This window comes from Rattus norvegicus, chromosome 17 (assembly GCF_021556685.1).
Source record: "Rattus norvegicus strain SHRSP/BbbUtx chromosome 17, alternate assembly SHRSP_T2T, whole genome shotgun sequence".
Taxonomy (NCBI): Eukaryota; Metazoa; Chordata; class Mammalia; order Rodentia; family Muridae; genus Rattus; species Rattus norvegicus.
Window position 1 is genome coordinate 53687997 of NC_141550.1, and position 24170 is coordinate 53712166.

The window sequence follows — 24170 nt, forward strand, 5'->3', positions numbered from 1 at the left end:
CTGAGTGAATGACATAACGAATAAAAAATGTATTGCTTGATTGTATTGGGATTACTTCAAGTGTCTCTCCATTTAGTTTGATGTTGGCAATTGGTTTACTGTATATTGCTTTTACTATGTTTAGGTATGGGCCTTGAATTCCTGATCTTTCCAAGACTTTTAACATGAAGGGGTTGAATTTTGTCAAATGCTTTCTCAGCGTCTAATGAGATGATCATGTGGTTTTTATCTTTGAGTGGATTACATTGATGGATTTCCATATATTGAACCATGCCTGTATCCCTGGGATGAAGCCTACTTTATCATGATGGATGATTGTTTGATGTGTTCTTGGATTCAGTTTGCAAGAATTTTATTGAGTATTTTTGCATCGATATTCATAAGGGAAATTGGTCTGAAGTTCTCTGTCTTTGTTGGGTTTTTGTGTACTTTAGGTATAAGCATAATTGTGGCTTCATAGAAGGAATTTGGTAGTGCTCCATCTGTTTCTATTTTGTGGAAGAGTTTGGACAGGATTGATACTAACTAGGTCTTCTATGAAGGTCTGATAGAATTCTCCTTTAAACCCGTCTGGTCCTGGGCATTTTTTGGTTGGGAGACTTTTTTTTTATGACTGCATCTATTTCTTTAGGAGTTATGAGCCTGTTTAGATGGTTTATCTAATCCGGATTTAACTTTGGTACCTGGTATCTGTCTAGAAAATTGTCCATTTCCTCCAGATTTTCCAGTTACGTTGAATATAGGCCTTTGTAATAGGATCTGATGATTTTTTGAATTTCCTCAGATTCTGTTATTATGTCTCCCTTTTTCATTTCTGATTTTTGTTAATTTGGGTACACTGTCTGTGCCCTCTGATTAGTCTGGCTAAGGGTTTATCTATCTTGTTGATTTTTCTCAAAGAACCAGCACCTGGTTTTGTTGATTCTTTGTATAGTCCTTTTTGTTTCACTTGGTTGATTTCAGCCCTGAGTTTGATTATTTCCTGCTTTTTACTCCTCTTGGGCGTATTTGCTTTTTTTTTCCTAGAGCTTTTAGGTGTGCTGTCAAGCTGCCAATGCATGCTCTCTCCAGTTTCTTTTTGGAGGCACTCTGAGGTCTGAGCTTGTCTTAGCACTGCTTTATTGTGTCCGATAAGTTTGGCTGTGCTGTGCCTTCATTTTCATTAAATTCTAAAAAGTCTTTAATTTCTTTATTCCTTCCTTGACCAAATTATCATTGAGTAGAGCATTGTTCATCTCCCATGCATATATGGGCTTTCTGTCATTATTGTTGTTATTGAAGACCACCTTTAGTGGTGATCTGAGAGGATGCATGGGATTATTTCAACCTTATATTTGTTGAGGCCTGTTTTGTGACTGATTATATGGTCAATATGAGGTGTTGAGAAGGTATATTCTTTTCTCTTAGGATGAAATGTTCTATAAATACCTGTTAAGTCCATTTGATTCATAACTTCTGTTAGTTTATATCTGTTTAGTTTCTGTTCCCATGGTCTATCCATTGATGAGAGTGGGGTGTTGAAATCTCTTACTATTATTGTGTGATGTGCAATGTGTGCTTTGAGCTTTAGTAAGGTTTCTTTTATGTATGTAGGTGCCCTTGTATTTGGAGCATAGATATTTAGGATTGAGAGTTCATCTTGGTGGATTTTTCCTTTCATGAATATGAAGTGCCCTCCCTTATCTTTTTTTTCTAACTTCTGGTTGAAAGTCGATTTAATTTAGTATTAGAATGGCTACTCCAGCTTGTTTCTTCAAACCATTTGCTTGGGAAGCTGTTTTTCAGCCTTTTACTCTGAGGTAGTGTCTATCTTTGTCTCTGAGGTGTGTTTTCTGTATGCAGCAAAATGCTGAGTCCTCTTTACATATCCAGTCTGTTAGTCTATGTTTTTTTATTAGGGAATTGAAACATTGATGTTAAGATATATTAAGGAATAGTAATTGTTATTTCCTGTTATCTTTGTTGTTAGAGGTGGAATTATGTTTGTGTGTCTCTCTTCTTTTGGGTTTGTTGCAAGAAGATTACTTTCTTGCTTGGTCTAGGGTGTAGTTTCAAGGCTGCCCACTCTCTGCCTACTTATTCCATACAGTACTCCAAGTCCTAGCAAGAGCAATCAGACAACAAAAGGAGGTCAAAGGGATACAAATTGGAAAGGAAGAAATCACAATATCACTGTTTGCAGATGATATGATAATATACTTAAGTGACCCCAAAAGTTCCACCAGAGAACTACTAAGCCTGATAAAACAACTTCAGCAAAGTGGCTGGGTATAAAATTAACTCAAACAAATCAGTAGCCTTCCTCTACTCAAAGGATAAACAGGCTGAGAAAGAAATGAGGAAATGACACCCTTTACAATAGTCACCAATAACATATAATACCTCAGAGGTCAAGCAAGTAAAAGATCTGTATGACAGGAACTTCAAGTCTCTAAAGAAGGAAATTGAAGATCACAGAAGATGGAAAGATCTCCGATGCTCATGTATTGGCAAGATTAATATAGTAAAAATGGTCATTTTGCCAAAAGCAATCTACAGATTCACTGCAATCCCCATCAAAATTCCAACTAAATTCTTCATAGACTTAGAGCAATTTGCAAATTCATCTGGAATAACAAAAAAATAAAAACAAAACCAAAAAAAAAAAACAAAAAACAAAAAACAAAAAACAGGATAGTGAAAACTATCCTCAACAATAAAAGAACTTCTTGAAGAATCACCAACCCTGACCTCAAGCTGTATTACAAAGCAATAATGAGAAAAACTGTATGGTATTGGTACAGAGACAGGCAGGCAGATCAATGCAATAGAACTGAAGACCCATAAATGAACCCACACACCTATGGTCACTTGATCTTTGACAAAGAAGCTAAAACCATCCAGTGGAAAAAAGATAGGATTTTCAACAAGTGGTGCTGGTTCAACTGGAGGGCAGCATGTAGAAGAATGCAAATTGATCCATTCTTATTGCCCTGTACAAAGCTTAAGTCCAAGTGGATCAAGCAAGGACTTTCACATAAAATCAGATACACTCAATGAAACAGAAAAGTGGGGAAGAGCCTTGAACACATGGTCACAGGAAAATTTCTTGAACAGAACACAAATGGCTTATTCTCTAAGATCAAGAATTGACAAATGGAATCATATAAAACTGCAAAGCTTCTGTAAGGCAAAGGACATTGTCATTAGTACAAAACAGCAACCAGCACATCAGGAAAAGAGCTTTACCAATCCTTCATCTGATAGAGGGCTAATAACCAATATATACAAAGAACTCAAGAAGTTAGACTCCAGAGAGTCAAATAATCCTATCAAAAAACGGGCTACAGAGCGAAACAGTGAATTCTCAGCTGAGGAATACTGAATTGCCGAGAAGTACTTAAAGAAATGTTCAACATCCTTAGTCATCAGGGGAATGCCGATCCCTGAGATTCCACCAGTCAGAATGGCTAAGATAAAAAACTCAAGTGACAACAGATGCTGGCGAGGATGTGGATAAAGCGGAACACTCCTCCATTGTTGGTGGGATTGCAAAATGGTACAACCACTCTGGAAATCAGTCTGGAGATTCCTCACAAAACTGGATATAGTACTATCTAAGGACCCAGCTATACCATTCCTGGCACATACCCAAAAATGCTCCAATATATAACAAGGACACATGCTTCACTATGTTCATAGCAGCCTTATTTATAACAGCCAGGAACTGGAAAGAACCCAGATGCCCTTTAGCAGAGTAATGGATACAGAAAATGTGGTATATCTATACAGTGGAGTACTACTCAGCTATTAAAAACAATGACTTCATGAAATTCATAGGGAAACGGATGAAACTGGAGAATGTCATCCTGTGTAAGGTAACCCCCAGTCTCCACAAAAAAAAATAAAACAAACAAAAAAAAAACCAACCCCCCCCCCACACACACAGTATGCACTCACTGATAAGTGGATTCTAGCTCAAAAGCTCAAATTGCCCAAGATAAAATCCACAGAGCACACGAAACTCAAGAAGTAGGATGACCAAAGTACAGATACTTCAGTCCTTCTTAAATGGTGAATAAGAATATTCATAGGAAGAGATATGGAGACAAAGTTTGGAGCAGAGACTGAAGGAATGGCCGTTCAGAGACTGAAGGAATAACCATTTAAAGCCTGTCCCACTTTGGGATCCTGCCCACATATATATACAGCCACCAAACCTAGACAATATTGATGAAGCCAAGAAGTGCACGCTGACAGGAGTCTGATATAACTATCTCCTGAGAGGCTGTGCCAGAGCATGAGAAATACAGAGGCGAATGCTAGCAGCAAACCATTGGACTGAGAACTGGGTCCCCATTGGAGGAGTTAGAGAAAGGATTGAAGGAGCTGAAGGGGCTTGAAACCCCATAAAACATCAATTCCAACAAACCACTGCTCCGAGGGACTAAACCACCACCCAAAGAGTACACATGGACAGACCCATGGCTCCAGCTGCATATGTAGCAGAGGGTGGATTTGTTGGGCATCAATGAGGGGAGAAGCCCTTCTGGATCCCCCAGTGTAGGGGAATGTCGGCACAAAGTGGGGTGGTTGGGGAGCGGGGAACACCCTCATAGAAGAAGGGGTAAGGAGGATGGGATAAGGGATTTATAGACAGGAAACCAGGAAAGGGAATAACATTTGAAATGTAAATTTAAAAAAAATCCAATTTAAAAAAATGTATTCCTGGAGCCTGGAAATGATGAGGTGGACCTTTAGTCCTAGCATTTTGGAGGCAGAGACAGGCAGATCTCTGAGTACAGTCTACAGAGTAAGTTTCAGGAGAACCATGACTACACAAAGAAACTGAAGCTAAAAACAAAGAAAAAATCTATATGAAAAATTATATGTACCCACTTTCATTCTAATTTAACTACATACTTGTTCCCCATTTATTTTGAAGTAAAATTCATGAATTTGTTCTTATATTCCTTTAGTCATTTCCAGAACAGTTCTGCAGCTATATTTGGGGTAGAATATTAGATAAGCTTCTTTATGATTAACAATGTTTTTTGTTATTTATACGACCAACATTTTGTAGCAAATTTGTTACACAGGGAAGAAAGTGGCAAGGAGGAGGAGGAGGAGGTGGTGTTTACTGCCAGATAGGATTGTAAGTCATATAGAAGTCAGAGAGTCAGAACTTTTATATTAGTATTATAGAAAACTTAGTAAGTTACCAGAAACATGCAAAAGACCGAGTGACCATTTGAATGACTGTGATCTGTACTAGCAGTTTGTTTTCCCAGGGTTGGTAAGGTGGCTCAGTACAGAAAAACACTTGTCACAAAGCCTAATTTCAGATCTCCTTCTGGAAGTACACAGGAGGGAAAGCCAACTCCTACATGTTATCTCTGACCCTGATACATGTACTGTGGTGTGTGTGCTCCCACACATGCACACAAATTAATTTACATAGTTTGCTCTACTAGGTTTTAAACTCAGCATAATTTACTGTTCCAATGGGGAAAAACCTGAAATAATTACCTCTTTCAGTAGTGCAAAAAATTAAGATACTAAGGGAAAAAATGCATTTTGATTGAGCAATTCCTGTGGACCATTCCTGTGTTGATACATGTACCATTCATTCATTTATGAAGTGAAAAATCAATTCAGAAAAGATTCATTTGGTCTTAGAATTTAAGGTGCAGTCTATCATGACAGGGAAGTCAAGGAAGGAGAGACTCAAAAGACTGGTCATATTTCATCCATGGGAGAAGAAAGCAATGTATTCATGTGTCCGAATAACTTCCCCATTTTTATACTTTGAGGATTTCTGCATGGGAAACTATGCCACCGAAGAAGACAAGACACTCCACCTCAATGAACTCAATCAAGATAATACCCAGATGCCTATCCCCCAAGTGATTCTAGAGCTCATCAAATTAGCATTTGAGAGTAACCATGACCACACATCAAATACTCATTCACAGGTAAAAGAATGCCTTTGGTCTATAGACCGAGTGGTGCAGGACGGCCTTACACAGTGCATAAAGAGATCTGAAAACTATTTGTGTTACTAGTAATTGACTAATGCCATGATTAAAAACTAGCTTTACCACTTAATAATCTGCATACTGCCTTAGGCAGTTTATTCAGACTCCACATGTCTTAAAATTTCATTAGGAAAATGCCTGCAATATTTTTATTTTATTCTGAGGACTAAGTTATAGTGTCTGGTGTAAAGCAACATTTTTGATGCCCTTGAGAAAGGATCTGTATATGAGTGTGGGGAAGGAATCTTGTATCTTCCTTGTTGATAATTCTTATTTTAATTAAGACAGTTTTAGGTTAGAAAATGTAGAGTTCTCAATAGTCATTATTGAGGCTTTCTTTAGAGTATAAATTTTTGAAATACTTTCCAAGTTGTATCTTATTGTATCTTATTCTGAAAGAGATTAGTGGAGAACACTATAGTAATTGTAGCCTGTGTATTCTCTGCCATTTCAACATTAGTTTTTAATCTTTAATTTTCCATAATTTTCCCCTAGTTATCTAGTTCTGTATTTGATGGGAGGAAATGGTATAAAACCTCCTCCAGTATTAGAACCTTTTTCGCTACAGTGGTTCTCTCAGGCTGTTTGCATTTTTTTTCTCCTTGAAGAGCACCAATTATAAGTTGGTTTTATTTCTATGTAATTATATTCACCAGCAGAGGGCCTTGTTCCTTCCTTGTCACTTCCCCTGGAATGAGCACCACTAACTTCTAATTCCTTAGGTTGCACCATTTGTTTGATTTATATTAATAGAGCTAGACCATGTTTTCTCAATACCTTTGATAAATTGGATTAAAAATATACACAGGTGGGCTGGAGAGATGGCTCAGCAGTTTAGAGCACTGACTGCTGTTCCAAAGGTCCTCAATTCAATTCCTAGAACCCACATCCATCTATAATGGGACCTGATGTATTATTCTGGTATGTCTGAGTCACCTACAGAGTACTCATATACTAATATATGTGTGTGTGTGTGTATGTATATGTATATACTATTTATATACACATTCACAGGTAAAAACTTTCAGAAAAAATCTGAAGTCTTATCTATTAAAATATCACAATATGAAACAAATCCTTGTAATGCAGGCTGAGAATGCTGTTAGTTTTTTATTCTTAGAGATTAAAGAAAGAAGAAACATGTCCCACCTTCTTTTGTATTCCTGAAAAAGTCAGGCATGGGATTTGCAAAACTGTGCAAGCCAGTGTCTCACATGTGCATTGGAAAGAAAGACCACAGGATCCAAAGCTTTAAGGGGAACAAAATGGTCCAAGGGAGCTGATTGTTTGAAGGACAGAATCTGAATGCCACTGCGCCTTTCTGTGTGGTAAGTCTGAACAGAATGATAGTGCAAAAGAGTTCTTCACATTTCATTTTTGGAACCTATTTGTTACTCTTATCTTTCTTCAGCAAGAGCTGGCTTTGAGGCACAGGAAACAACAGACTTGGGCGAGAACAAATTATTCTCAGCCCTTTAACTTTAAGAAAAGCCTGATGTTAACTTTACTCCAGTTGTGCCAACTATGTCTCACTCTTTGAGGATAATTCTTAGGTGTTCTTATTTTATTTTCACGTATGTTTTTTTAAAGGCATTCTCATGTAGCCCAGGCTGCCCTTGAATTCATGATGTAGCCGAGGATAACTTTATTCTTTTTATTCTCCTGCCTCCACTTCCTGAGTACAGGAAGTAGATTCAGATCAAGGGTATTTTGTTTTGTTTTGTTTTTCATTCTGGCCAAGTATTTTACCAACTGAGTGATACTGCTTTCCCCAGCTAGATAATCTAGCCTTTTAAAATGGAAATTTTTCATTTGGAGTGTAGGTAACAGCCAGAAAAGACTTCTGCTTCTAGCTAGGCTACCTTCAAATGGACACAATTTTCCTGTGGATTTCAAGAAATATCCAATATATTCTGGCATTTGGACTTTTCCCCCTTCACTTCCCTTAATATGAACTTTCTATAGGAACAGGGCTAGTAGCTTAATGTATAAGGTAGCAAGTGGCCAAACACAAGGATCACTCATGCTTGGGATAGTGGAAATTACATCTAACTCTCCTCCTTCTTTCTGCAAACCCCATATATTTGAGTTTGCTATTTCACCCCAATCAAATTCTGTATCAGATCAGCATGTTTGGGTTTGCAAACACCAGAAAATCTAGTTAACAGTTGTGCCAGTAAGGTATCTCTTCTATTGCTGGAGATCGGGCTTCAGATGCGGCCCAGCAGGCCTGCTGCTTTGTAGTTATTTTGGTTCAGTTCGTTTTGTAATGCACCACCCCAGTATAGTAGCAATTCTATCAGAACAAAGCCCTTTAGGGCAAGAATTATCCAGAAAGGAGCTATTTTCATATCACCAAAACAACTGATAGAAGCAGAAATGCTATTTCTACAACTTGAACTGAAGGAATACTGAAAAGTTACCTGTAATAATTATTAAAACTGTTACTAAAGAAAAAAAGGACTAGAAAAACCAAGACCTGTGGAACATTATAAACAGCTGCAATCAAAAAAGTGGGCAGACTGGAACCACTATCCTCACCTGTGGAGAAAACAAGCCTAAACGTCCGTCTGAGGGGTATTCCTCTGTACAGTTCACTGCAGTAATTCAACTGCAAAGTACAAATGGAGAGTTGGCAGATCCTGATACCCATGTCCATCTAACAGGCTACTAGAAGACAGATAGCTGATGAAAATTTCTTAGAGTGAGATGAGCCTTCAGTGAACATGTCCACACACATACATGACAAAGATATGTAATCACAGTGCATCAAAATGTCAGGGTTTTTTAAATGTATGAGTGTTTTATCTACATGCATGTGTACCATGTGTATGGATGTTGCTCAACTGGTGCAGAAGAGGCACTGGATCTCCTGGGACTGAACTTAAGAGATGGGGTTAGCTGCCACATGGATGCTGGGAATCAACCTTGACTCCTCTGTATGCCAGCCAGTGCTTGTAACTGCTGAGCTATCTCCAGCCCCAGAATTTCACATTTAAAGGTCGCTCCCCACCCCCACCCCATGGTTGCTTACAAAAATATCAAACTGTATGTTGATACTGGAAGCTAAAACTTTTTTTTTTTGGCAAAATCTTAGAAAATTATTTTTTGCCTTAATATGTTCAAGTGTTGTTTGGGTTTGAGGGATCAGCTATCTTTTCGTGAAGTGTTCCCTTGTACTTTTGACTTAGCCAATCTCCCCTGAGGATATAAACTTCTTTTAGCTTTCTCAAGTGGGGGCAGTTTTCCAACCTGTGTAAACATGGAGCCTTTAGTCTTTTTAGTATGTGTTTGGAACTCTGTCACCTTCAGATCATTCTTCTTGACTCATGAAACAGTATTAGCTCACTCCCTGTGGCAGTCACTTCCTGACTATCATTCTTTTTACGCTCCCCAGCCCAGAGACTCCCCTTCATTCTCTCCTATAATTTTCTCAGTCGCCTTTTATGTAGTCTTTTAAGATTTTAATAGGAAAGGGGAGTCTCGCAGGTGGTTCAGCAGCTGAGAGCACTGGCTGTCTCCCAGAGGAGTCAAGTTAGAGTCCCAGCGTCCACGTGGCTCTTAGAGAAGAGTCAGGTTTGATCCTTACCCACACAGTGGCTCAGAACCATCTCTTTGATTCCAGGAGATATGATGAATTCTGGCCTCCAAGGGCACAAGGTATCAATGTGATACACAGACACACATGCAGGCTAAACACACATACACATAAAATACATTTTTAATTTGTATTTTTTTTTATTTTATTGAGAATAGTTTTTTCTCCCATGATACAACCTGATAAAAATTTCCCTTTTCTCTACTTTTCCCAGTTTCTCACTCCCATTCAGACCTACTTCTGTCATTAGAAAAGAATGGCCTTCTAAGAGATAATAATAAAATATAAAATATAAATCATAACCAGCACATCACAGTTGGACAAGACAGAACAACAGGAAGAGCCTAAGAGAAGGCACAAGAATCTGCTATCATTAGCACATTCAGGAATCCCATAAAAACGCAAAGCTGGGGGTTGGGGATTTAGCTCAGTGGAGGAGCGCTTGCTTAGCAAGCGCAAGGCCCTGGGTTCGGTCTCCAGCTCTGAAAAACAACAACAACACCAACACCACCACCACCAACAACAACAAAAAACCCCGCAAAGCTGGAAGCCATGCTATAAATACAGAGGACCTGGTGTAGACCTGTGCAGGCCCTGTCTAACCCTCAGGTAAGTCTGTCACCTTTATCTAGGCTTTACATCGCTGTTGTCTACGTATATGTCTGATATATATTTCGTTTGGCATTTATAGGCATATGTTATACTTTTATGGCCATCATTCCAGGCCTTATGTCAACATTAATCTCAATTTCAGTATCTTAACTTTGAGTCTGAAAAATTGCCTCCTAGGTTTGCAGCACCATTCCCTTTAATATTCTTGAAATAAGTACTAGATGCTGTGTTTGTGTGCTTTTTTCCTAAAAAGCATGGACTCCTCTCTCAGGCCTACCAAGTACTAGCAGGAGAACAGAGGATCTCCCTACTACAGATGAGGATATATTCTTGTGAGAGCGACTCTACACTCTGGAGCAAAAGTAATAATGTCCAGAGAATGATCTTGTCCCTTCAAACATTAAGGACTTCTTATAGACTGTTTTCCCACTCTTACAGACTGGAGCTGAGATTGACTAAGGAGACCACACCTACACCAGGGCTGCTATAATTACATATTCCTTGCTCTCTACCCAGATACTCAATGTTTAAGCCCAAAGCGCCTGTCTGTATCCAGAAGACAGACCAGGGCATGACTGGATCCCTTTATTTCACTATCCTTCCAATGTTGCCAGTGAATAAATCTACTCTTTATCATCACATGTCCTTTTATTTGACATACTGGGACGGGGAGCTTAGAATGCTGGAATTTCTGGAGCTTGAGCTTCACCCTGAAAATTCTGGAAACAGAGTCTACTGCCTTTTAACCAACGCCTCTAGTTCCTAAGCACTTCCAGTTTGTTGTTAGATGCTGTCTCCCTGGATCCTCCAGTCAGAGCGTAATTCAGAATCCCCAAATACTGTTCCTGTGTCTGCACTTACTTGGCCATTGCTGGAGAAATGCTGAAGGAAGCCAACTCATTTCTCCTCACAAACACTAAGCTCCTGCATCCTAAAGGTGCCAGTGACTGTGTACAGTAGTTCATAAATTCTAAAATATGCCCATTTTCCGTATTTGTTGCTAGGTAGAAAAATCATAATTTGAATGACTTAACAGCAGATTATTTTCTCACAGTTCTGGTGGCTGGAAGTCTAAGACTAATTTAGGAAGCTTGGTGTCTTCTGAGGCCAGTCTAACTGTGAGAGGAGACTATGGGTCCCCTTTACAGTCTATATTGTAAAAGTACATTTGGACTCTATACTTTAAACAGCCATCTGGTATACACCATTACCACTGAAGTATTTAGATCTATGATTTTAACTTATATGTAGCACAATTCAGCCTGCTACTTTCTCCATCCCTGCCTTCTGTTGATGTCACCTCTATTTTACAGATATAGAAACTAATAAAATCCTATGTTTGGCTGTCTCTGTTTTACTAACTTCTTCTCTGTTACCATAGATAAATCACTCCTAGAAAAATCACAGCCTGTCCAAAAAAAAAAAAAAAAAAAAAAAAAAAAAAAAAAAAACCCTCCCTCCAGGTCAATTCTCTCTCCTGTAGCACTGTCTGTTCCTTAGTGAAAGTTCTACGAGGGTGAGAAGCTTCTTATCTTGTGCAGAATAAAACTGAATAAAACTGCACAAAAGCAATCAAAGAAATCCCATAGAGCCCACCTCAGTTCTAGTCATATGACAAACTCAGACAAAAGGAGTTCTTTCTGATAGAACCAGACTAGCTGACCAGAAAACTCACGTTTTGACTTGGGTAATCGCATGTATGCAGTTCCAACAGTGAGTACTATTCTAGTCTTCCTAATTGAAGTTTTTTTCTTTCAAATTTAATGATTCTTTTCTATCAATATATAGTGATGCTGGTGGAACTAGTTAGATATATATTAATAATAGTGGCTCATTGGGAGTTGTATATTTAGACCAAAACAAAACAAAACAAAAAAAAAAAAAAAAAAAACAAAACCCAAATCATACAGAGGCTTTTGGACTCCAGTTTCAATTTATCTCCATAAGGTATCTCACTATGTATTGTTAAGGCTTCTAGGTGCAATTCTAGACTGGATCATGGGACAGAAAACGATTATAAACCTCATTATTACTTAAGTATGAGACAGGAAGGAGAGAAGCAGAGGTGAAGTTGAGGTGAGAGAATTAGGGCCACAGCACAAATGTCAAGGTCAGAAGACCTTGTAGACAATTTGTACAACTGCTTCTTTCTTTACCTTTGATAGTTCTGGGATCAAGCTCAGTTTGTTAGGCTTGTGCATACGCATATTTACTCAGTGAACCATTGCAAACTCTAATACAGTAGTCTAATATGTACCCTTGCTTTTGACAAGTATCTCCGTACTCTCTTTGCAAGTCCTCTGCAAATGGGACAAAGTAGAATGCAGAGAAAAAGATGCCTATGGAACAGTTTTTCATCTGTGGCACCATCTTTCTTCAGCTTTCTCCTGGGAAACTACACGGCTCACTGTATGTCTCTGTGGTGCACAATAGTGCCCCTGCACTTCTGCCACTATGGAGGTTATAGAAGGTTTGACTCACTGAGCAATATCACATTTTGTTACCTCAGATTAGAGAGTGGATATGCAACAGAGCCAGCAAGGTGCAAATCTAAGACCCTTGCAAAACTTGTAAGGAACACAAATCTCTCCTTTCCATTTGGTTGCTGAGGGAAATTTTATCAGTCTTTTTGTCTTCAAGAGGGAAGAGTCTCTTGGAAAACAAGATCAAAGCAGGAGTATATACAACCATGTGGCTTCTTGCACTTAGCCAGGCCCTGGACTTACAGTGGATAGTTGGTATTTAAGTAAAACTAAGTTGGATTTTTCTGAACATTACAACCTGAAGAAATTCTGAACAGTACACAAATTTCTACAGTGTAAAACTATGCATATAAAATCCTTAGACTTAATCTGACTTAGCTATTGACATACGTTTCTTACATTTCCCATTTATGTGCCACTCTGAGGACCCACACACATGCTACAGTGCACCTGGGGACTTCAGAGGACAACTTGCCAGAGTCAGATCTCTTCTTCTACCACATGGGTTCTAGGGGTGGAACTCAGGTCAGCAGGGTTGGTGGCAAGTGCTTTATCCACTGAGCCAATTTGCTGATCCACATTTCTGATCTGTTTATTAGCAACACAACTTTTATAATCAAAAACAGCAAATATGTGGCTAGAGAGATGGCTCAGCAGTTATAAACAATAGCTACTCTTCCAGGGGACAATTGACAGCACCAACAGTGGCTCACAACTCTAGTTCCAGGGGACCCAATACTCTTCTTTTGGCTTTACTGGCACTGCACAATGGCCAGCAAGTCATTAGTGTTTTCTTTTTGACATTGTAACTGGTGTATGATGGTACACTTTTGTTTTGAAAGTGTTTTCTCCTAGTGCATGGCTTGACCTCTGGTTCTCTTTGAGATGGCACTCGTTATGTAGAGCAGACTGGCCTCAAACTCACAAAGATGGTCCCTTCTGCCTCTCCCTTTAGAGGCATGTGTTACTGTCCCCAACTGCCTTAATTTTCTTAAGCATCTTTCATTGAGCAGAATATCTTCTCTTTTCTTTTTCAAGACGGTGTTTTACATGTAGCTTTGGCTGTCCTGGAAGTCACTCTGTAGACCAGGTTGGCCTTAAACTCATAGAAATCCACCTGCCTCTGTCTCCTCAGTACTGGGTTTAAAGGCATGCGCCACCACTGTCCAGCTGAAATGGATTGTTTCTGTGAGGTCCAACTTCGGATTCTCTTTTGGTGTTTTAGCGTCAGCAGCAATCCAAAGACCAACCAAATTTTCTTACCTCCTTTTCTTCCTTCTCCTTGTAAACAGTAACAGGTAGACTGAAGAGAGAAAAACTTACTGACAATCTCCTACATGGTATACAATATTTTGGTTTTATCCATCCTCTACTAGCTCTTGTCAGCTTCCCCCACCTCTTACCTTACTTTCACATCTTTCAAAAGTTGTTTTTCTTTTAATTCACTAAGTCCAATTAGTGTGATGTCTTCCTCTGAGGTTTGGGGAACCTACTAAACCCTGCCCCTCAAAGAAGTAACTACTTTTCAATGTTTTGTACTTTTAACATTCTGTGTATGGGTTTGGATATATGTTTATAAAATGAACATGTATCCTCCCTTATTATCTATAATTTCCCTGCCTCACATTTTCACTCCCTCAGCAGTCATCAACTGCAGCCATTAGTCCCTCAGCTAAGTGTGAAGCACGGAGAGCCCCCAAACCCCAGTTGGAATTTTAAGTGCATGGGTGTTTTGTCTGCATTCATGTAATGTGCATGCAGTGCTGGTGGAAGCCAGGAGAGGGCTTCAGGTTCCATAGGATTGCAGAGCCATCTGGGTATAAACCATATCATGGCTGCTGGGAAAAATATCCCAGTGATGGCACGTTAGGGCAGGCAGTGCTCTACCAGCAGGCCTTCTCTCCAGCTCCGTGCCAGGACTTTAGATCTTGATATCGTAGTGGTACCCACACCGTGATGAGTTCAGGCTCAAAACAGCTATGCCATGTCCAAAGGCCAGTGTCTCACACTCTCCTTTCTTCTGATTTTACATTCTTTCTGCTTCATCTTCCTCGGTGTTCCCAAGTCTTGGGGGTTTGGTTGATTCACATGATCCATCTATAGCTGATAAGTAGTCACAGTCCCTTATTCTCAGCATTTGAACAGCTAATGAATCTCTTCGTTAACCTCTACTCTGTAATAAGAAGCTTCTCTAAGAATAGTACATATCTGTTGGTACCAGAACCTGGGCGAATAAACAGAACTTGGGGCAGAATGCTTACAATCTCTGGTTTTAAGATTTGTTGAATTTCATGTATTTATGCCTACATGAGTGTATGATCCACTAAAGCAGTGTTTTTCTACATGTGGGTTGTAACCACTTTGAGAGGATCAACTGGCCTTTCACAGGGGCTACATATCAGACATCCTGCATATCAGATATTTACATTATAATTCATAACAGCAGCAAACCTTGAGTTATAAAGCAGCAATGAAATAATTTGATGGACATGAGGAACTGTATTAAAGGACTGCAGCATTAGGAAGGTTGAGAACCACTGTTCTACAGTAAAGATGGTTGTGGGTTACTATAGACATGCTGGGAATGAAGCCCACATCTGTGAGAGCAGCCAGTGCTCTTACTGCTGAGCCATCTCTCCAGCCTCTCATATTCTCTCAGCCTCTTTTACAGGCTCATGTTCTGTTGAACTGGTTATTCTAAGACTTTTGTTTTGACAATCAAACTTCAGAGGTGATGGGGCCAGTAAAGTGGCTTGAACAGATGAAGAAGGCCGCCTCTAAGCCAGATGCTTCAAGTTGGAACCCCAAAGGAGAGAATAAAGCACTCCGAGTTGTCCACATGTACGCACCACAGATTAGACATGTAGCCGTTGTTTTACGTTAGAATCCATTTATCAATATACACAAAGAAAACTGCTAGGGAAAGGAAAAGTATGAAGCTGGTCTAGGTCTCTAACAAATGAAGAATGGCTAAAGAAACTGTGATATATACATACCAACAAGGTCACAAACCCCCACGAAAACCTGTATTTGAGGCAAAATGGATGAGCCTGGGTAGCTTTCTGTTTTTGAGACAGAGTCTCACTAGCTGTCCTAGAACTCTGTTGATCAGGCTGGCCTCACACTCTGAGGTCCAACTGTCTATGCATTGCAGGTGCTGGGATTAAAGGCCTGTACTAACACACCCAGCCTTTTGAGTGGCATTACCTAGTGAAACAAGGAAAGCATAAATACTGTGTTCTCATTTAGATGTGGAATTTTAAAAGGGTCTTCCCGGCTGGGGAGGATGACCGGGAGACAAATGGGGCAATGATGACTAACAAGACAGAAATGCAGCTAGACGGGAAGAGTAACTTCTGTGTTGTATAAAAGCACAGTAGAGTGACTATGGCTGTGAATAACTCCATGTCTCAAAATAGGTAAAAACAAAGACATGGTAAGTTAGATGATGGATTTGCCAACTGCTTCCAATCATTATACAGTACACAAATATTGAAATAACATTGTACTTCAAAAATATGTATATTACATGTGAATTAATATTACAAAAATATTTGGCTGGGATTGCAATCTTCTATGGCTGGTATTTTTAGTTCCAAATTTAGAAAGAGATGATTGTAGTTATGTCAATCCCCTAATCCCTACATGTAGATCTGCAGGAGTCACAGTACTGAGCACCTTCAAATTTACTACATACACCAAATAGTCTCTCCCCCCCCCCCCCCACAAGCTGGGGACTGAACCCAGGGCCTAGCAAGCGCTCTACCACTGAGCTAAATCCCCAACCCCCACCAAATAGTTTTTAAAGTGACTAACAGTCCAGAATCTCATTAGCATCCCTATGAGGCTTTTTCTCATGTGCTGCTTATGTTTTATGTATGAGTTTTCTACCTGAATGTTTTGTGCACTATGTGAATGTACTGTCTACAGAGGACAGGAGAGAATACCTGATCACCTAGAATTCAAGTTACTTGTGTTGTGAGCCACTGTGTTGGGCTAAGAACTAAACCTGAGTGCTTTGCAAGAACAAGTGCTCTTTAACTACTAAGATGTCTCTCAAGTACCTTAGTTTTCCTTTTTGTAAAAAGTGGCACATAAGGCTATATTTTTTCGTTTTTAATGCTGGGACTTGTTCGTAGCCTAGGTTGACCCTGAACTCATCTTCATACCAATATAGATCTGGGAAGATAGACTTGTAGAACACTCAACCCTTGTGGGATTTCCTTATTGGGATGTAAATCAGTTTTAAGTACATCACTTTACCTTTCCTTTGTCTCCACTGCTCTGCAAGTCGGTGGAGAATGGCTCGTATATGTGTGCTCAACTGTGAGGTCTCCACTCCTATTTTGTTTACTCATCCTTCTTTTTCAGGTTCTTGTATCTAGTACAGCAAAGTCTGCTTACACTCTTCTTACAGATTTTTATAATTGGCCATTCTTCCATGTAAAATAGACGATAATCCTGTAAAATCTAAAAATGATTTTGAGACTGTAACTGAAATAGCACTTGTGAAAATGAATTTTCAGTATCCATTTCTCCTTTTAAATACTTTAAAGTTTTACTTTAAATACGCTTTGTGCCTTTTCTCTACTGATCTGAGATTTGTCTATTACACAGTGGAGAATTTGATCTAGTGCATTTTCCCCAACTGGTATACAGGAGTGCTGTAATTGCAAAATTGTTCTTAAACAGAGAGTGACCATTTAAGTTTTCCTTTCATCGGCCCTGCTTCATCTTTCCGTTTAGACTCTTGTTGATGTGATCTCTTCTCACCTTTCTAAGACTACCTAGTTAAGAATGTTTTTACTTAAATTTACTTACCTACCAATGCAGATGCTGTTATTTCTGTTTTTTAACAAAAGTTTTTCTCTGTGTGCCTTGGCAACCAGGCCCACGAGTGCCTCTCAAGTGCCAGGTTTAAAGGGGTGTACCCACCACTCAGTTCTAGATCCCTTCTTCAGTAAGTAGTGGGTAAGAAGGTATATCACACCACAGTCACTGCAATCCAGAGGGTAAATGAAATGTATGCTGTCACTCACTGTCGTGAAGTTTGCTCCTTAGACTAGTACTTAATCCCAGGCTGGTGTTCAGACTGCTAAAGGCACTCTTCTTGCTTCAGACATATTGGTGTGACAAGTAGTCACTGCAGTTGGCCTTTATAAATCATGTTTAGGGCTTCTGGTAACAACCTCTATAAATGAAATGATCTATTTCTACTTATTTCCTGGAAATTTTAAGTTAATATAAGTTTAAGATGTATTGAATCCTTCCACATCCCATGATAGTTTGGAAGTCTTCTCTCTGGTCGAAAGAGAATTTATAATTGTCAATTAAGAATCATTTGTAGAGGTTTTTCTAAAGGCTGTCTCATCTCATAGACTTGTATTTCTTGGGGAGGTGATACTTTGTCTTGAAACATATTGTTTTGGTGAAAAGGTATAAATACATTATATGTGGTCTTCATTTTGTATAAATGTCTCTTATGATTCTGAACCTCTTGGTAAGAGTTGTTTTTGTGGAAGATGTGCATCTCCACTGTGATATTAAATTTTAATTCCCCCCCTCCCCTATCTGTCTTGTCTTATGAAACAAGGGCTCATGAAACCCAGCCTGGATTCAAGCTCATTGTGACACTGAGTACTTTGATTCTGTAATCTTCCTGCCTCCATTTCCCAGGCACTGGGATTACAGGGGTACACTGCCAGGTGTGGGTATTATGAGGTGCTGGGGGTCAAATTTAGGCTTTGTGCATCCTGCGCAAACACTCTACCAACTGTCCCATATGCCCATCCCTGAAGCTCCTTAAAAAAACTAGTTTAGATTCCCCTCACCCCAAGAGACAACACATTCCATTTTTGTAATCCTAGCTTAAAATCTTTTTTTGGGGGGGGGATTTTTTATTGGATATTATTTATTTACATTTCAAATGTTCTCTCCTTTTTCCTGTCCATAAATCCCCTATCCCATTCCCCCTCCCCCTTCTTCTATGAGGGTGTTCCCCCCCTTCACCTACCCCTTCCTGCCTCCCTGCCCTGACATTCCTTTACATTGGGGGATCGAGCCTCAGCAGGACCAAGGGCTTCTCTTCCTATGGTGCCCAACACGGCCATCCTCTGCTACGTATGCAGCTGGAGCCATGGGTCTGTCCGTGTGTTCTCTTTGGATGGTGGTTTAGTCCCTGGGAGCTCTGGTTGGTTGGTATTGTTGTTCTTATGGGGTTGGAAACCCATTTAGCTCCTTCAGTCCTCTCTCTAACTGCGAGCATCTACCTCTGTATTTGTCAGACTCTGGCAGAGCCTTTTAGGAGACAACTATGTCAGGCTTCTCTCAGCATCATCCTTATCATCAACATTTTATATTTATGTACAACTATATGAAAAAATTCTGTATGCATATGCATGTATATTTATGATGAAAGTCCAGTTTGATGAAATTGAGGATCACCTAGTGGTATTTGTAGAATCATTTGGCTATAGTTTGACGATGACAGGAATGTTTACAGGGAGAATTGGGGTCAGAACATATAACTGATTTTAAGCAATGAAAAAATAATAAGGTACATTTTCAGGTTTAATGAAAAGAAAATCTCAAAACAGTAGTTTTATGACAAGAAGATGAGAGTAATCTTAAAATAATTAGATTTGACATCAAAAGATGGAGATGAAAATGTTATTAGTAAGATAAAATGCAAGTTGTAGAAAGTGCAATGTTTTATGCATTAAAGAAACTATAAAGGTTAATTGAGAGCAAGAATGGAAAAACTATTAATGAGGATATAGAAATGCTATGAATATGAACATGGCTGGGAAGTTTGATAGTTGAGTCAAATGCCTACATTTTTTAAAGTTCATATGAAGATCCCTCTTTGAGTAAGAAGTTAGAAATATTTCATAAGCATATACAATATATGTTTTGCAACTAAGTTAGGAATTTAAAATTTGATACTTAAGAACTTAAACAGAAAATGTGCAAAATTACTTCATTTACACTTGACAGCAGAAACAATTGGACCATGTAGCTCTGGCTGGCCTAGGACTCTCTAAGTAGACCAGGGTGACTTTGAACCTAGAGATCTGCCTAACTATGCCTCTAAAAGACCAAACTTACTCCATCCTAAGACCAGAATGGGGGCGGGGGATTGGGGGAGTGGACGGACAAAGACACTGAGAACTTGACCTGCAGCTGAACCCAAGCTGTAAAAGTACCAGGAAGAACCCGAGTTACTCCTAGCTGCAGTGGATCAAAGATAGTTTGATTGTTTCAGATGTCAGATGTACTGTCAGACTGGTTGTGATTGTTCATGGTCTTGCTTCAGAGCACCTACCTGTCAGCTCACAACAGTCATCCTATTAAGAGGCTTGCCAGGATGCACACCCCACCCCCTCACTTGCTGTCATTTCCTACATAACCTTGTCCCTCTGAGCCTGAAGCTTCACCCTCCAGTTCTTCTGTGTCAGAGATGGCGGTGTGGACTAAGCTCAAACTTGTAATAAAGACCCTAGTGCGACTGCAACTGAATGGACTCCTTGGTCTTTTGGGTTTCACAAAACCGGCACTCTGGATTTACAGCAATTCCCCACGCTCAGTTTACGGCTGCGATTTTAAGGTTTACTTTTTTCTACCCCATTCTGCCACTTTTCTTGGGCTTCGTTTACTATATACCCTTCCATCCTCTTTCAACTGATTTGAGATCACTAAAAATTTTGGTTCTGTATGGTTTAATTTTGAAAAAGGATAGCTATATGGCACATACCTTTAATCTTAGCACTTGGGAGGCAGAGGCAGGCAGATCTGAGTTTGAGGCCAGCCTGGTCTACAAAATGAATTCCAGAACAGCCAGAGCTACATAGTAAGAGCCTGCATATATTGGGGAAAATTCATCACTTTAAGATACATTCCCTTTATTATAAACTTATTTGAACAGAAATTTAGTTTCTCTCACCACTCCTTAAAAACCTTATGCTTTTCTTTAAGAGAGGACTACATTACTTAATTCTAAACCTGCATTTCCCTTACTTACCCATGTAATTTCAATATAAGGAAGTTATGATTCTAAATCTTATCTTGACACCCTATCACAAATCTGCTTCTTCAAATATACTACAAGCACAAAGCCATGACTGCACATGCTCACAAGCCCTGAAATTAGGAGGTGGAAACAAAGAGGATCAGGAATTCTTATCACAGTAAGTTTGAGGTTACTTTAGACTACACGATACTGCCTCAAGAAAGCAAAAGCTTGATTACTTTTATTCATATTTTTGATATTTAAAATCTATTTCCAATAACCTTAATAAATCAATAAAAGTGTCACTCCTATTCAACTGGTAAAAGCAAATACATTAATTATGACAGAAAATACTAAAGGCATCAATTTTACTTCTACTTTAAAGTAAAGACATATTAAAAACCTCATTCTATTTTTGCATAAGGAGAAAGGGATGGAAGGGTCTGGAGAGACGGCCCCATGGCGAGGCACACACTACTCTTGCAAATCCCCTTGTTTTGGTTCCTAGCACCCACATACTCACGACCTTCTGAAACTTCTGTTCTAGCAAATACAGTCTCTTCTAACCTTCACAGGTTCTTGCAAGCACATAGTATACACACATTTACTCCAGACATAACATGTAAAATTAAGTACAAAAAAATTCTTAGACTTCTATTTATGTGCTAACAGACAAAAGCTGACTTTTTTGAGACAGGGTCTCATGGCCTATGGTGACCTCAAACGCACTCTATTGCTGTGGATGGCCTTGAACTCCTACTTCTCTTCCCTCTGCCTACTATATTTGGTATATCTGGATTATAGGCATTTGCTACACATTCAATTTAAGCTATCTTGAATTTTGTTAAAAGCACAGAGAAAAACTCTTCCAATGAAAATCCAGTTGTTCAAATCATAGACTAGGCTGGAGAGATGGCTCAGCAGTTAAGAGCACTGAACTGCTCTTCCAGAGGTCCTGAGTTCAATTTCCAGCAACCACATGGTGGCTCACAATCATCTGTAATGGGATCGGATGTCCTAGTCTGGTGGGTCTGAAGACAGTGACATACAAAAATAAATAAATAATTTTTAAAAAACACCATAAAATAGAAACCTCAGATTTCTTCAAGATAGTTATACATAGTGGAAATTTTGTAATTGATTATGCTTTTTAATGCATTAGAACAGAATATAGACATGGTTCTCTAGTTAAATACATTTAGTTTTAGACTATATTTTGGAGACAATTTACTCCTATTTCTATAGTGGTTTTTCTTTCTTTTTGAAAGATAAATACAGGGTCTCACCAGCCTTGGCTGGCCTGGAACTTGCTATGAACACCAGGCTGGCCTCTAACTTGGATGTTCACCTGTCTCTGCCTCCAGAGTGCTAGGATTAAAAGTGTATGCTACCATGCGTGGCTACTCCTATTTTAATGTGCAGGTTTTATTAACTGTATATGACATTTTGTTAAAGTAAAATACATATTTTATCATACTGAGAATTGAGCTACCTTGCATAAGTTAACTGGCCATGTTTTCACTAAGTGGATTATAAAATGATATATCTTACATTAGGTGGTAAATATTGGTTATAAAGGAAAGAGGTACAGAAGTTCATGGTAAAAATGACAACACTAGAAAAGTGGTTTGAGTCAAATGCAGGAGACTAAGGAGCCTAAGAGAAAACAACTAATGGACTGGCCAAATTTACTGAAAGGTTTTAAGACTCTGAAAGAAACTCAAGAAAATACAAAATACTACCTGTAATGTATTTGGGGTTAAGAGTAAGGGGTAGGGGGGCTGGAGAGAAGGAATAGGCCTTATGAACACACACACACACACACACACACACACACACACACACACACACACACACACACAACCAAACACAGGCTAAGCTGGCCTTGAGCCTGTGATCCTCCTGCCTCAGCATCCTAAGTCCTGGGGCTATGGGCTAATACTTGTCTGACTTAAGTCATATTCCTTTAACATGAAATGCAGTATTAGTGTATGAAAAGTACACAGGACTTTTAGCTTCTCTCTCCTTAAAATTAAAGAAATTTTGAGTTTGATCCATCTTTGGACTCATTATTATTCAGCATGGTGGAAACACAGAACCCAATTCCCCAAAATCAACCATAGTCTTATTTCTGATTTGAGTATTGTTCTTGAGATTTGAGGCAAACACCCTTACCATTTGTTTAGTGCCTAAAAGGCAGGCAGGTTTCCTTCATGCTATGTCCATATTCTTAGTTTCCTTTTCATGTGATTCACCAGAAAACTAGTGTTTAAAATAGGGGACAAAAGTCATTAAACCAACACTGCCATCACCTTTACTTCACAAAACATCTGAATTGTGAACATTTCCATATACAAGTGTAAGTCTGAATGGACACCATATTCTACTTGGAGTAAAAAAATTAAATTCCGTCATACTCTTTAACCAAGACAGTAAGAAATTTTTGATAAAGTTCAAAAAGATACACTCTCTTAGTTGGAAGTGGCTAAATTCTGCAAGAGTATATGAGACTTGAAATATTGTTGGGCTCATTTTTGGAAAACAAATCCTGCTATTTGTTTCTTTTGTGAAATGTGATAAAAGATTAAAAAGGAAATTACTGTGATCCCTTAATCACAGGCATCTTGAGTTAATTCGGTACTATAGAGTTTGGGGAATTTTAAGGATCTGAATTTGGATTTTTGGTTTCATGCCTCTATCCCTTGGAAGTACCTCAAAAGAACTCAGAATCTTATTTGGAGACCATGTTAATAAAGGCTACACTCTTGTTTAAAACCCATTTCTGAGATGTAAAGGTCTATACATTTCTCTAAAAAGTTATTCAGTTTTTCTTTGTTGTTCTTGTTTTTCCATGACCGGCTCACTGTGTAGCTCTTGCTGTCCTGGACTTCACTATGTAGACCACGCTGACTTCAAATTTAGAGATCTACCTGACACCTCAAGGGTTGGGAGCAACGGTGTGCACCACTAAGCTCAGCTCAAGAACCCTTTTTAAAAATTAAGACTCCTTTAATCCCAGCACTCTGGAGGCAAAGGCAGGCAGATCTCTGAGTTCAGAGCTGGTCTGATCTACATAGTGAGTTTCATGTAAACCAGTTACATAGCAAGACTATCTCAATGCAAAAACTAAGCAAAACCAGATCAAAAACCTAATTCTGAATTCATGACTAATAGTGTATGCAAATGCTGAGGACAAAGTTTTCTCTCTTAAGTCAGAGGTTAGCTAGACCTCTGAAGGCAGATGTTAATTAACAGAGTTTAAAATGAAACCTGAAGCTGTATTTGAATGTCTTCTAAACATGGTACAAAGGCAACACATTAAAACCTTCCCTATTTATTTTTGCAAAGTCTTGCTAAATTGCCCAAACTGGCTTCAACCTTACAATCTAGTCAACTCAGCCTCTGGAGTAGCTGGAATTACAACCATGTAAAACTGTATCTGGCTTTAATTT

The 24170-nt window shown here is 39.0% G+C and overlaps 1 long non-coding RNA gene across 1 annotated transcript; it reads right to left on the reverse strand.

Moving 5' to 3' along the window:
• Window positions 1–15980: 15980 nt before the first annotated feature.
• LOC148000194 (uncharacterized) lies at window positions 15981–22980 on the reverse strand. Its single transcript, XR_015641698.1, has 2 exons — window positions 22894–22980; window positions 15981–18011 (listed from the first exon to the last, which is right to left on the reverse strand). It is a non-coding gene; the product is annotated as an uncharacterized LOC148000194 (long non-coding RNA).
• Between the last annotated feature and the right edge of the window lie 1190 nt (window positions 22981–24170).